This window comes from Mustela nigripes, chromosome 12 (assembly GCF_022355385.1).
Source record: "Mustela nigripes isolate SB6536 chromosome 12, MUSNIG.SB6536, whole genome shotgun sequence".
Classification (NCBI taxonomy): domain Eukaryota; kingdom Metazoa; phylum Chordata; class Mammalia; order Carnivora; family Mustelidae; genus Mustela; species Mustela nigripes.
The window spans coordinates 87,791,107-87,805,831 of record NC_081568.1 but is presented as its reverse complement, the minus strand read 5'-3'; the positions used below and the strand labels follow the sequence as shown (position 1 = coordinate 87,805,831).

Genomic DNA, 14,725 nt, shown 5'->3' with positions numbered 1-14,725 from the left:
GCCAGCCCCTGTGGCCCCGAGAAACGCGTACAGATTGTGTCACACTGCATGTTGGCTCTTTTACTCCCTTGGAGGGAGGTTCCTGACTCTGTGCCTTCCCTGTCTCTTACATTGACTCCAGATAAATTAGACATTTTGCAAAAGCAACTTTGACATAGTTTGATTACAGCACCCCCGAGCCACAGTGAGTGGGGATTTTTTTTTGTTTTGTTTTCTTTGAGATGGGGGAGTGGGCCTGTCAGTGACACTTTGCCCTTGCAGCAGAAACCCAGGCGGGGCCGTGGGCATTGCATGCTTAAGGGTATTCTTGGGTTTCCCAGTTGGAAATAAGAGTTGGTGGAGGTCAATGCAATCTCTTGGATGTCACCACATAACCGCACTCATGCTCAGTAGAGCTCACTGAACTTGGAACCTTAACTCTTACTTATCTAGATGTTAGGGTACATTGTAAGAACTGAGCCTTTTTATGTTCACTTAGCCTAACGTGTCCACAGGAAATATCAAGAAAGTTAGAAAGTTCATTATGATCATACCTTTGTTTTCATGAATCTTGGAGAGAAGTCCAGTTTTCTGAGGTCATTTAGTATGTTTCAGTGGGTCATTTGTGCCGTATATGCTGAAGTGCTGGCCTTGGTGGTCGGTGGAGTTTTGGGGGACTGAGAAGTAACCTTCAGCCTCAAATAGCCTTAAAGCAAGGTATAGTGTTGTCTGTTGTCTATAGTGTTGTCTCTAGTGTTACTGTATTTTTTTGGAATTTCTGTTCTTTTTGTCTTTAGTTATGTAAGGAAATAATTGGGATTATGTATGTTTTTAACGAATGTTGGGCTGAGAGGATAGGGAAAGAGGCACATTCATGTTGGATGCAGATCACTGGGGGATTCAACCAGTAAAAACTGGTAACTGGGTGGCAGTTCCTAATAGTTGCCTCTTAAAGATATTTAAATATTGTGGGCACCTATTTACAAGGTCAGGAAGGTTATACCATTTTACAGTTTATCTGTGTGCACATATTTTTAATATGTGTGATGCTTTTTCTTGGCTTATTATAGTTTTTATCCCACCCATTTCCCCCCACCCTCAACAATCAGTTTTCTAAAATACCATAGCATATCAGCCACTTGATTGTCTTATCTGTTGACAGTGCTTACATAGATTGCATTGTTTTCGAAGTGAGAAGTTAGCTTCAAATAGAATAAAAGGGACTCCTCACTAACTTACCCATAAGTACACCGACCTAACCCAAATGCACGCTTGGGATCAGATCTCAGTTTTTTGTTTGTTTTGTTTTTCTGATTTTAGTCATTTCGGCCTCATTTTGAAATCTGGTATGGCTCCTTATCAAAATAATTCATCATTGGGCTCTCACTTCCAGCTGTGCCATCAGGTGCCATTGTTTTCATCTGGCTAGCAAAGTCTTAGTTCATTGATTAATTTCATGGAACAGTAATTTTTAAAAATAATTTGATTGATAATAGCAGTAGGCTGTGCTGAGTTTCTTCAATGCACTACAGGCTGAATGGGACCATTCTGCAGTGGGATTGTGTTCTTAATTTTCTTGTCTGGTTAATACTGTGTAAAAAAGAAGAGCAGAATCAGAAGGCACCTAAAGGGATGTATACACATTTCAAGATGATCTGATAGTAGTTGTTCAGAGAAAGGAACCTAAGCAGCTATAATTACTTTCTCCAGAAATCCATACTCTTAATGATGAGACCTATGTTTGAATTTAAAAATTAACATGAAATCTAATAATATATCCTAAATGATGTTAACTGTCAACCAATTGGTTTATCTATAAGATTTTAAAAAAAATAAAGCTTTAGGTCACAGTAATTGATCAAAATGATTTCTTTCTTTAATGGCACCAAGTAAGACAGGATTTTTTAAAAATCTCCATTGTGAAGGCACCCAACTAAACTTTGAGTTGATTTACAGATTTAGTAGAGAAGGTGCATTTATTTGGTTGAAGAGAAATGTAGGTTAAGTGAGAAAAGACTTTTTAAAAAGATAGTGATTCTAGGGGCACCTGGGTGGCTCAGTGGGTTAAAGCCTTTGCCTTCAGCTCAGGTCATGATCCCAGGATTCTGGGATCAAGCCCTGCATCAAGCCCCACATTGGGCTCTCTGCTCAGCAGGGAGCCTGCTTCCTCCTCTCTCTCTCTGCCTGCCTCTCAGCCTACTTGTGATTTCTGTCAGTCAAATAAATAAATAAAATCTTTAAAAAAAAAAAAGATAGTGATTCTAGCTGTTTTTTTCTTGTGGTTGAAAGATTATTGACAGGACACTTATTTTTAACATTAAAAAAAACAACTTGGCTGAAACTGTTGCTTAAACTTCTCATTTCTAAGCTATACATTTCCTTTTTTTTTAACCCATTCATTTTTACAAGAATGCTAAACTCCTGTAACTTTTTATAGGTGAAATTTTAGGATTAGCATAGAAGAAAAAGAAAGCTCTTCTGCTTTCATAATGAGGGCACATAAGCTGGAAACTGAGTGGGAGCAGTTGATCTGAAGGTCCTCGTGAGTGATGCCCAACCTAAGTCTGAACTAGAATTATAATGACTTGCAACACATCTTTGAGGATGAATAAATACCTCTGAAACATTGCTTTCTGGTTATGTTCTATTGCTGTCCATTATTTTTACATGTACTTGTTTGAACCAGCCAATATTTTCAGGTTATTCTCTTTCTACCTTTGAAAAATCATAACATCTTTATGTGTTCTTCCCACTTGAGGTTTTTTTTTTTAATTTAATAGTATAATGTAACATAATAAAAATAGTAAGGTCATGATTTTTAAGTGATTATGGAGAGGAAAAAATTATTAGGGATATAGATTTGGGTATTAGGAAGAGGGAAATTAATTCCTTCAACCCATTTAACCATTTGAGTTAATAGATTATTTGTGTTTTTGAAAATCTTAATTAAAGGAATTCAAATTATTAGCTGTTGCAAAATGATGCTTTAGAAGTAACTACCTATATTTCCTGACTGACATTGTAATGTGCATAATACTTATTGATGCTACTAAGGCAGGAAAATTATAGAATTCTTGGACAAAGCCAACATGGACTGTAATATATGTAGGATGCTTGTACCAAGTAGGGTAAGTGACTCCAGATGGCATTTAATTTGAGTGATTAAATCTACAGCACTTACCCTCATAAGCACATTAATCTCCCTGAGATTTGTATAGATTTCCTTTAGAACCTTATTGCTACAGTTGAAGGAAGTTTTGGTAAGGTTTCAAAGCTTTGCAAGTAGGCAGATCTGGAAGTTAAATCTTGGTTTTGTTCCTTGGTTGCTGAGTTATATTAGAAAAATGAATTCAGGGGCACCTGGGTGGATCAGAGGGTTAAAGCCTCTGCCTTCAGCTCTGGTCATGGTCCCAGGGTCCTGGATTGAGCCCCACATTGGGCTCTCTGCTCGGCGGGGAGCCTGCTTCCCCCCCCTCTCTCTCTGCCTGCTTCTCTGGCTACTTGTGATCTCTGTCAAATAAATAAAATCTTGAAAAAGAAAAAGAAAAATGAATTCAACTTTTTAAGCTTTAGTTTCCTTAGCATAAGATGAGCACAATAATACCCATTTTGAAAGATCAATGTAAGAGTTTGAAAGAATATATATAAAGAGGTATCTAATAAAAACTTGTGATAGTAAGCATTATACCTGGTGTTACTGGTATAATTGAGATTTAGGTCAAACTTCATTGATAGTCTTCTTGGCTAACATACTTTTTTTTTTTAACCATTCAGTTGTAATTTTTGCTTGACTTTTTATGTTCATTGGTTGTTACAATGCAGTCCTTAGATAAAAGTCTTTAGTATACATCTCTGTATTATGAAAAAAAGTTTATATTTACACAATTTTTGGTATAATACAGATAGAAACATTTTGAACTTCCAATTAGTTTAGACTTTTCTTAAATTCCAGTGACAGAATTCCAGACAGAGGTGCTAAATACTTTCTGTGTTTTATTCTAAAAGTGAAAACACAGCACTTATTAATTCTTGGAATATGCTCAGCATAGTGTGGGATTGGTTAGGACATCTTCATTCTTTTGTACAGAATTTACAAAGCTAAAATACCTTTTTAAACTGTTTTTAATGTAAAGTAGTTTCACAGTGCAGTGTTTTTGGTTACCTTCTCTCAAAGAAAGTAAGTTGAGGATGTGAGGTGGACAGGCCAGGAGTCGAAGCCTCAGGACTTTAAAAAATTATACCTTGGAGAGGTGCCTGCATAGCTCAGTCAGTTGGCTCAGGATTTTGGCTGAGGTCATGATGTCGTGATTGTGAGATCAAGACCTGCACTGGGCTCCACGATCAGCAGAGAGTCTGCTTAAGGTTCTCTCTCTCCCTCTGCCCCTTCCTGCCTCTAAAATAAATAAATTAATCTTCAAAAAGGCAAAAAAAAAAAAAAAAAGATTCTGCTGTGGAGCCCTGTCACTTTATCCTCTTGTGACCTAATAACACATATTTCAGCAGGCCTTCAGAGTAAGTGCAGTGATTTTTAAAAAGAAAACAAAATCCTTTTGATTTTTTCCTAAAATATACCACTATAGAAATATATTTTGTCTCTCTTTCATCTGGGGGCACTTTCGAGGCTTGGCATTGCTGGAAATTGCCATGCTTCAAGTGGCAACTCTCATGAAGTTAGGATTCAAGCATCCTTCCAAGAGACTTCAGGCTTTTCTTTAGTTAATGCTAGCTACACATCACCAACCTAACAGATGTGGTCATGACTTTTTTATGGAATTTATTTTGTCTATTTACTTATTAACCAACATCTCTATCGTGGTTTTTTTTTTTTTTTTTTTCTATTGTGTTTTTTGTTGCCTATAAATTAATTGCTCTTCTGGGTGCTTGCTTCTCTGTTCTTCCTCCTCTGCTCCCCCTGGTGCTCTTGAATAGTCAGTGCATCCATAAAGTAAGACTAGAGCTTTCTGTGACTGCTCATATTGTTTCTTCTGGACAAGACAGGTGCTGGAATGAATAGAGAATGTTCATAGGAGTGATTAAATCATAAAATATTTCAGCATTACAAGGCTGTAACTCTCAGAACGGAAATAACTGTTTAACAAAGAAAGCTAAAAAAGAAGCTGTAGTTGGAAAAGCATTTTAATTTTATGGAAAACAAATTGCAAATAACCCTTATTTTCTGCATTAAAATATTAAAACTTACTGATAAAGTCATGAAAGAGTTTTTAAGAGTTAACATGAGGAAAACAAAATATCTTCTCTAACCATAGAAACTCAACTTACTGATGTTTTGAGTTTGCGGTTTGCTTTTTCATCCACTTAATAAAAGCAGATTTGGCAAGGATTTAGGTGGTTTACATATAGTGCCTTAAAGTTAATATGGAAAGTTGAGAATGCTTGTTTTTATGATCACCATTAGAAAAAAAAATGCTTTTTTTGCTTTTATTTTAAATAATAACAAAGTAGGAAATACTTTTTGAAAATTTTCATTTTTCATTGAAGAGTAAAGCCTTGACTTTAACTTAATAAAACACTAAGCATTAAAACAAATCTTAATTTGTCTCTCTTGTCATCAGCACAGTTGTCATGTCAGTATTTAGTGGCAGTAAGTTTCAATATGCCTAACATTTAATTATCCAAAACTTCTAATTTTTGTGATTCAATGAATTAGTCATTACTACAGAAATCACTCTCAGTTATTACATTTTTATTTCATTATAGGGTAGTGTGACTTTGGTCTGAGAGCATAATGAACTCAGTCCTTTTTTTAAAATTTCAAAACAAGAAGCTTAGGAAGCTTGGCCAAGATAAAATAGTATTTTTCTAAATGTTATGGACAGATTAAACAAACTTTTCCCCCAAATAACATGGGTAATAGATAATGCTATTGTTCAATTTTAAAAGATTTCCATGATAGTCACATAGATTATAGCTATTACTTAAAATATACATATATGGCCTATGTGAAATGTTGATAATGTCATGATTTTCAGATTATTCCTCAAGTATGTAGAAGCTGATTTTCTCATTTTTAGAAATAGCCCAACCCTTTTAAACTGCAAATAACTAGGGTTTATTTTATGATGGTCTAGTTCTGCTGGGGCTTTTGCATTGTACTTTGTGCTTGTGAAGGTTTAATTGGCCCAACTAGTCTGAGATCTTTCTAGGTGATAGAGAGATGGGTAGCCCTTTATTTTAATATTCACACTGGTCCTAAAAGACATTTTAAGAATGTGTTTCCTTTTATTCATTCTGACTGGGAATGGGGATGGGGATATTTGCTTAAGCAACAAACAATTCTGCTGTGTTGTTCATTAGGAAATCAGTTACATTGGATTCCCAACTGTAGTAGTAATATGACTCTTTAAAAGAAAACTTGCTCTTTAATGAAGTATTTTTAATTATTATTATTGTTTACTATCCTGACCTTTTGGTTATTGTTTGGCCATACTCGGTATATGAGGAGGATGTGTGGTACTTACTCCTTGGCTTGAATGTGTATACCAGCAAAGCTTCTGGCAGCTTTGTAGAATGGAAAGAGTAGAGTTCTTTCTTTCTTTTTTTAAAGGAAACTTGGTTTCAAATTTCAGCTCTGCTGCTTCCCACCTAGTATTTGGGGCAACAGGCATCACCTCTCTAATTCTCAATTTCCTCATTGAAGGGTTGTTGAAAACATTAGATATAATGTATGCAAAGCTCAGTCTGGTGCGTAACACATACTTAGTGCTCAATAAATAAGATGTAATTTATTCTATGCCTAAGATATACTGAATAAGAGAGATAAAGAAAAACTCTGTGTCATATACTCCTTGCAGTGTAAGAACATAATATTTCTTAGAAGAAAAACATGACCTTAATTGTTGCTCAAACTTTTTTGTTTGTGTTTATTGTATATGGTACATGTTGAGAGTTTTTATTTAGAGTATTTTTTAAATGCAAATACCTATCTGAGTGCTTCATCTTCTGTAAGGGTATTTAAGAAATCATAGATTTGGTGTCCTACTTATATTTTTTTCTAATATACATTTTAAAAATACACATTAAAATTAAAATGTAGCAAGGTGAAAAAATGTTCATCCATATAACACCTTGAAGCATTTTGCTTACCACTGGTAGATACTGAGTATACTTATGGATATATTAAAGCAGTAGCAAGAATAACTTCAGGAGTCATTTTTAATCAGAAAAATGTGTTTATTTTAAACAACCTATAGTTTTTTTTCTCACTTCTAATGGGACCTCCGCACTGGAGGAGAAAAATACCAAATTTCCCCAGCAGAAATCTCCCATTCATTAGACATTCATTCCTCAGGCAGAATGGTGTATGGATTTGCAGCACCCTTCTGTAACAAGACTGCCTGAGTTGGAGTCTCTTTCTACCCCTTGCTAGATGTAAATTGGAGAGCTTACCATCTGAGCCTTAGTTTCTTCATCTGTTAAATAGTTAAATATGATGATTTCATTAATTAAAAGACAGTAATTGTCTAGACAGTCAGGAACATAGATGTTCAGTAATATTAAGTCCTTTATTTCCATCCATAAAGGAATAGCATTTTTCTTTTCTTATTTTCTGAAGTGAGGGCTAGAGAAGGTGTTTGCCCATCCTGATAGCCATACTTTTGAAGATCTTTTAAGAGGGAACTGTGGCCTAGTGATGTTGAAGTAAACCAAAGACTACTGTTGGAATGTTTCATTGGCTCTTCTCTCACTCAGGGACTTTTCAAGGAGTATAACTGTTTTCTTTGTGTAACTTTACACTAAAGTTCATCAAACTGACCTAAAGTTTTATCAGGATATCTAAAACTCCCTAAGCTGTTTCTAGGAAAACATAGAACATTAGACAATAGTCTAACCTGTTTTTATCATAAATAAATATAAATATATATATATATATATATCCCGGGCAACTGGGTGGCTTAGTTGGTCAAGCAAGCATCTACCTTCAGCTCAGGGTTCTGCGATTGAGCCCTGCCTCTGCTCTGTAGGGAGCATGCTTCTCCTTCTATCCCTGCTTGTGCTCTCTAGCTCTCTTTCTGTGTCTCTCCAATAAATAAATAAAATCTTTTTAAAAAATTAGATTAAAAATAAATGACTACATCCTGATTACTCCTCTGAATGAGACTGAAAATAACCTAGGCACACGATCTTTCATTTTTTTTCTGTCCCTCATATGTATTATTTGTTAGAAATGTGAAGCCTATTTGAGAATTTGTAAGCTTAGCATTAATATTTAATGTTAAGAAAATCCTGTTAAGGACACAACCTCCCATTGCACCTCTCAATATCTTAGCCATCTAGTATATGCATAAATATTTCCTTGCTCTATCAACTGTGAAAGCCTAAAGAAACAGTACCCTAGTAGCAATGAACACAACCCAGCACCTTCATCTTCGTTGAATTCCTTGGAAAATATTTGATATTCGGAGTGGGGCAGGAGATGGGGAAGGAGCAGTTTGTAGTGCCAGAAAGTAAGGAAGTACTCAAACCAAACCCCGCTGTTGAAGGGAATATATCAGTGGGACACAAGAGCAAACTGAAGGAGCTTCCATTTACTGAAGCTGAAACTGTTTGATCCAGAAAGTAAACGAGGGGCGCTTGGGTTGGTTAAACTGGGGCTCAGTTGGTTAAGCAACTGCCTTCGGCTTAGGTCATGATCCTGGACTCCCGGGATCCAGTCCCGCATTGCAGGGAGCCTGCTTCTCCCTCTGACCTTCCCTCTCATGGTCTCTCTCACTTTTTCTCTCTCTCAAATAAACAAATAAAATATTTAAAAAAAAAAGTAAATGAGCATTGGATTATAACCCAAAATAAAAAAATAAATACTCTTGTGTTAATACTGATATAATTTATTGAATGAATAAATAAATAAATGGGGGAGATTAGAGAAATCTCTTGTGTACTGAATTTCACATAATTTATGTATATACTCTGCTCTCAAGGAAGGAGAGCAAAACTTTCTCCTCCTGAAGTGTGGGCTGTACATATTGACTTCCTTCTAAAAAGCCAATATGGAAAGAGGGGAAAAAAATGACTCTGTAGTAGAGAAACCTAACACACACATACTACCTCAGCCAGGTCACTGAAGTCAACATCCACAGTGGTATGCCAGATTGTAATAGTATATACCCTTGATATGCTCTGAAGAAAATGGTTCTTTACATCTGTGGTTTTCTTACCAAAAACATACAACCCTACTCTAACCACAAGAAAAACATCAGATAATTCCTAGCTAAGGAACATTTTACAAAATATCTGACTAGGTCTCTTCAGAACCATCAAAGTTAACAAAACATAAGAAAATTGGAGAAACTGTTAGAACAAGGAGGAACCTAAGTTACTAAATGTAACACAAGATCATGAATAGCCTCCTGGACCGAAAAAATAATATTAGGTAAAAACTAAGGAAATCTGAATAAAGTGTGGATTGCAGTTAATAATAATGCATCAGTGTTGATTCTGCAATTGTGACAAATGTATCATATTAATGTAGTGTTACTAAGAGGGGAAACTGGTTATGGGGCATATGGGAACCCTCACTACTTGTCTTTACAATTTTTCTGTAAAGCTAAGACATATATATATATATATATATATTTTTTTTTTTTTAGGACAGAAAAAACTTCATGGAGGAGACAGCATTTCAAATAGGCCTTAAAGTGTGCTCGCTTCAGTGGCACATATACAAATAGGCCTTAATGGATGGTTAAGATTTGTTTAATATTTCAAATAGGACTTAAAGGATGGTTAAGTTTTGTTTAGTATATATATTAAATATATTATATATGTTATATATAATATATATATTTATAAATATATTATATATATATTAAATATATTATATATATATTTGTTTAGTATATATATTAAATCTTAACCATCCTTTAAGGCCTATTTGAAATGCTGTCTCCTCCATGAAGTTTTTTCTGTCCTCTCCTCGCCCTTGTTTCCCATGCCCTCCTCCCCTGATTAGGTGTCATGTCTTTCTCCTTTGACCTTCCACAGGACTTTGTTTGTAGATCTCTTAACTCTAAATACTGTATTTTGTTTCTTTGTTTTACTGGTATTTTGTTGTAGACTAGATTGTTAGTCTTACTCATTTTTCCAGCACCCATAGTGTTGGACACAAAGCCTTGTTAAGTAGGCACTCAATAAATACTGGGTGAATTGTATGAATGGTATTATGGTCCTTACAATGCAGCTTTAAGTGTTTTTGCCTTCAGTATTATAGGAACCATTACTGATAATTCTCAGGCACTAAGAGTAATTTTACTCTTTTAAGCTCTAAAATCTTAAAGTTCTTCTTTTATGGGTAATAGCTTCAGTTTTACTGTTTGTCACACCCTTTGCAAAGAAGTTACTGAACATTTGGTCAAAGAACTGAAGAAATTTTCCAGACTGATGTTGTTTAAGTCAGAATGTAAATTAATAAAATGAAAATATAATCTGTCCCTGCCTACCACGCAGTTTTTGGTAGTTTTGGTGGTATTTAGCATGGTCAGTATTTGAAAGCATTGGTACTCTCATCCTGAAGCTTTGTTTTAGAATTAAAAAAGTTTAAAGTAATCACTTGTCGAACTTACCTAGTTTGAGTTAAAAGATGAGGCCCAAAACTTGTCCAGTTCCACCTGGGCAGCTAGAAATCTCCTGACTTATGTGGTTCACTTTCTGGAGGGTCTCAGCATCGTTTGGGTACATGTATGCAGACTTTCTTTTAAATCATATTCGTAATTGCGGGAGGGTGATTATACTTTTTTAAAAATGTGAATGTATTAACAGACTATAGGCCATATTTCTGATAAGCATATGAGTTTAATAACTTTAAATTTTAAAAAGTGAGTTTTTTACCCAGCCATTAGGAGTATTGATGAGACCCCCTATGTGGCTTGTAGCTCAAACCTAGTGTGTATCAATATATTATTTTGTATTTGGTTACATGGTTTAATACCTGATGAATGATGTTGGTTAATGTAAATGCCATTTCTCATCTTGGATTGATTGACTCAGAGTCTGTGCATTAGGGATGATGCCTTGCAAGAAAGGTGGTATGTTTTGTTTTGTTTTTCCTTGCTAAGAATCCTGATTATTTCCACTTAAGAGTCTCAGCAAAGAGTTCTGCTTATCCAATTACGTCTCAAAAATTTTAGCATTTTTGAGTTTATGACTCAGACTAGTCTCATCTCATTTAAATTAAGAGTTTATAGTGCACAAAGGCCATAAACTGTTCTCTCTCCTCCGTACCTATTTTAGCAACAACATTCTTCTGTAAGTTGGTTCCAACTAAAAAATGACATTTCTGAGTAATTTCTCTGCTAGCCTGGGAAGAAAGGATGTGTTTGTTGGCTTTTGCCTGTTAGGGAGTATTCTGTGCAGTTTTACCCAGGGCGTGCTTGGGTTTCGGTCAGCATCTCTGGTCTGCTGTGCTGTAATCCCGTAGCGGCAGACTCTGGCTTTTATTACTGGCAAGCAGTGTGCTGTGCAGACATAGGCACCATAATAGGAAACACCTCGGCCTGTCATAAACAGGCCTAGAGAGTGGAAGGCACAGGCCTGACAGGGACGTGTCCATAGCAACCGGGCAAAGATGAGCGAGGCTGCCATCATGGAATAAATGTGGGCTGATAGTTGCCTTCCTCATTTCAGAAAAGATCCAGCTGATTTTAAGGCTGCTTGCCACTGTTGGTATAGCATGTTTCTGTTACTTGGTTTTTGTGTTAGACCTAAATATGAATAAAGACATCTTAAAAAATACTTTCTGAAATATATCAAAGTGTTTTCCTTTTGTTTTTCTCCTTTAATTTCGCCTGACATACGGTGCAGACCCACTAGAGAGAAAGAACAGACATTTCATTGCAATGGGAAATTATTAAAAAACATATACAAGAGTAAAATAATCAGGTGTCTATTTAAAGAGTCATGAATTATACTAATATTCAGAATTACAAAGAAAAGAGCATTTCTCAATAAGTTGACTTTCCAGTGTTTATGTTTCTTACATAGAGTTCAGGTTTTAGAAAAGGAGTATATTCTTTGACCAAAAAAAGTTTCTATTTTATGTTGGCTGGTTTTTTTTTTTTTTTTCAAGCTTCAGAAAAATAATGAACTACAACTTTAACAATGATGGGCTTTGTCAACAAGAACTTAGGAAGATAAATTTCAAAATTGGCAGGGCTTTACCTTTTTAGTTAAGAGATAAAATGCTGTCATGGGTGCTTTAAATATTTATGGGTATCATTTCTCTATTTGTAAGGCAGCCTTATTTCACAAAAGAGGTCAAAGACTTCAAAGGATGAAAAAAGCTGTAATTCTGTTAAAAGACTATGCAGAAATTAGGTTTAGGAGACCTGAAGTTTGAACTTTTTTGTTTGTTTTTGAGAGATTTGCTCAAAGGTTTTCCTAAATTAGGTATCCAGTGGATATTTTGCTGATTTGTTCCTACCCCTTTTAAAATAAGCACTGGTCCTCTTGTGTTCTTTTTTTTATTTTGAATATTTCAAGTCTGTTTCAATAATATGCTCTAGATAAGAATGAAACTAACATTATCTTTGGCATAAACTTTGATTTTGTTCTTTGTTTTCTTAATCATATATTATCAGCATAGTCTTTGAGATCTCCATAAGGGTAAGTGATAATTAGGTTTCAAGAAATCCTTGGAATGTTTTACTAGAAATATCCTATTTTCTTTACTATACCTCAGGAAAAGATTAGTTTTTCTCCTAGAAGATACTATTTAGGCCTAAATATTAATTTTTCCTCTACAGTGTTAATGAGCAGTAGAATGATGAAAGGGTACATTGTAGAAGAAACAAAACAGAGGGCGCCTGGGTGGCTCAGTGGATTAAGCGGCTGCCTTCGGCTCGGGTCATGATCTCAGGGTCGTGGGATTGAGTCCCACATCGGGCTCTCTGCTCAGGAGGGAGCCTGTTTCCCTCTCTCTCTCTCTCTGCCTGCCTCTCTGAGTACTTGTGATCTCTCTCTGTCAAATAAATAAATAAAATCTTTAAAAAAAAAAAAAAAAAAAGAAAAGAAACAAAACAGAGAGCTTACATCATTACAGACCAAGAGCAGTTTGTTCTTTCAAAAGTAAAACTGAGTGGAAAGATTAATAACTTTTTGCCCCTTGGCTTTATTGTCAATGGAACATTTTAATATCCCTTTGTTATGTATGAGCAGTCTTTGGCTACAAGTGGTCAGGAAACTCTGGTATATAACTTAATTTCTGATAAAAGGCCTGAATCTCATGTTCTCTCCACTTAATACCTTAAATCTCTAACTTAGTCCCAGAAACAATAGACTGCATGCTAAAGCAGTATATCTCGTTTTTTAAAAGATTTTATTTATTTATTTGACAGAGATCACAAGCAGGCAGAGAGGCAGGTGGTGGGGGTGGGGGAGATGACTCCCGGCTGAGCAGAGAGCCCAATATGGGGCTCCATCCCAGAACCCTGAGATCATGACCTCAGCCAAAGGCAGAGGTTTAACCCACTGAGCCACCCAGGTGCCCCAATAGTACATCTCATATTTAAAGATGAAAAACTGAGGCTCGGTTAGATTTGTACAAGATCAGTGTGCCTCTTAGTACATATAAAGACAATTGTTCTTCCAAATGTGACATCTGGAGGGAAGATGGGGAAATAGAAAAACAAGTATTTTTTCTGAGGCTACATTTTCAAAATATGTCCTAATATAATTTTTTAATAAGTACTAAATTCTAAAACAGTAAGAACAGTTTCAGCAAAATAGGATTCCTAGAGGGGACTCCTATAGTGAAGCTTATTCTGCTTGCCTTGTTCTCTGTCATGTCAGGATAGGTAGTCAGGACCTAGTTTCCTTCTCCCAAGGAAGAGTGTGTTGGTGAGACAGACAGCATTTTAGGTTGGGAGTGAACCCAGCAGGCAGGTAGTTAACAGAGCACAGATATCAAAGGAAGGGTAACAGGGTTAGTGGGATGAGAAGACCATTTGGCAAAAGCAGATCTGAGACCCTGAGCTGGCAAAGGATTTGGAGAGGATGTGGTACAACTGGACGGGATGAAGCTGGACTGATGGTGGGGAATGTGGAAGCAGAAGGTATGGGATAAACTCAGGGAAGGGGTAAGCAGGTGTCAGGATTTTTAAAATAATCTGTTACTGTGAGGTTGCCTTGGAGGTCTGTTTTCTTGGGGCAAAATGGAGAAAAGGCAGAAAGCACTCATGGATAGAGTGAGGAATGAAGATTGAAGGAAAGAAAGCTAGAAAGACATGACTTTTTGGATAGTGAGAAGAGGGAGGAGAGATAAGGAAGAAGGAGCAATCTCAGACTGGGCTCCCCCAGATAAGGGCTTTCCTAGGCTAGTGGCAGAATGATGAGTTCATGTTCCTGACCTCTTTCCACCACAGGGTGAAATCTGGTCGGAATGAGCCTTTGGGACAGACTTGAAAAAAAAAAAAGAAATCCCTGTGTGTCCGGGTGAGGGTGTGAATGTTTAAGGGAGGACAGTCAGCTGTGGGGAGAGGGATTGGGGCAAATAATTGGAGAGGGCAGATTTACAGATGAAGTGTACTCCATGAGGCTAGAGTCTTTTTTAGCACCAGTAGCTGGCATCCTTTTCTTCACCTGTTGCCTCCTTGAGTCATAGCCCAGTAGCAGCATGGGTGGATTGTCACATCCAATGTTGGGCCATTCACTAAGGAACCAGCTGCCTGGAAATGAGGACGTGGGACAACAAAGTATAAGCTGGAACCGGGTGAAGACAGACTGTCAAAATAAGTAT

The 14,725-nt window shown here is 36.3% G+C and overlaps 1 protein-coding gene across 4 annotated transcripts in view; it reads left to right on the top strand.

The window, feature by feature from the left end:
• The window catches only part of LOC132028660 (cAMP-specific 3',5'-cyclic phosphodiesterase 4D), a 558,688-nt gene that overhangs the window by 501,585 nt on the left and 42,378 nt on the right, over positions 1-14,725 (top strand). The window lies entirely within an intron of this gene.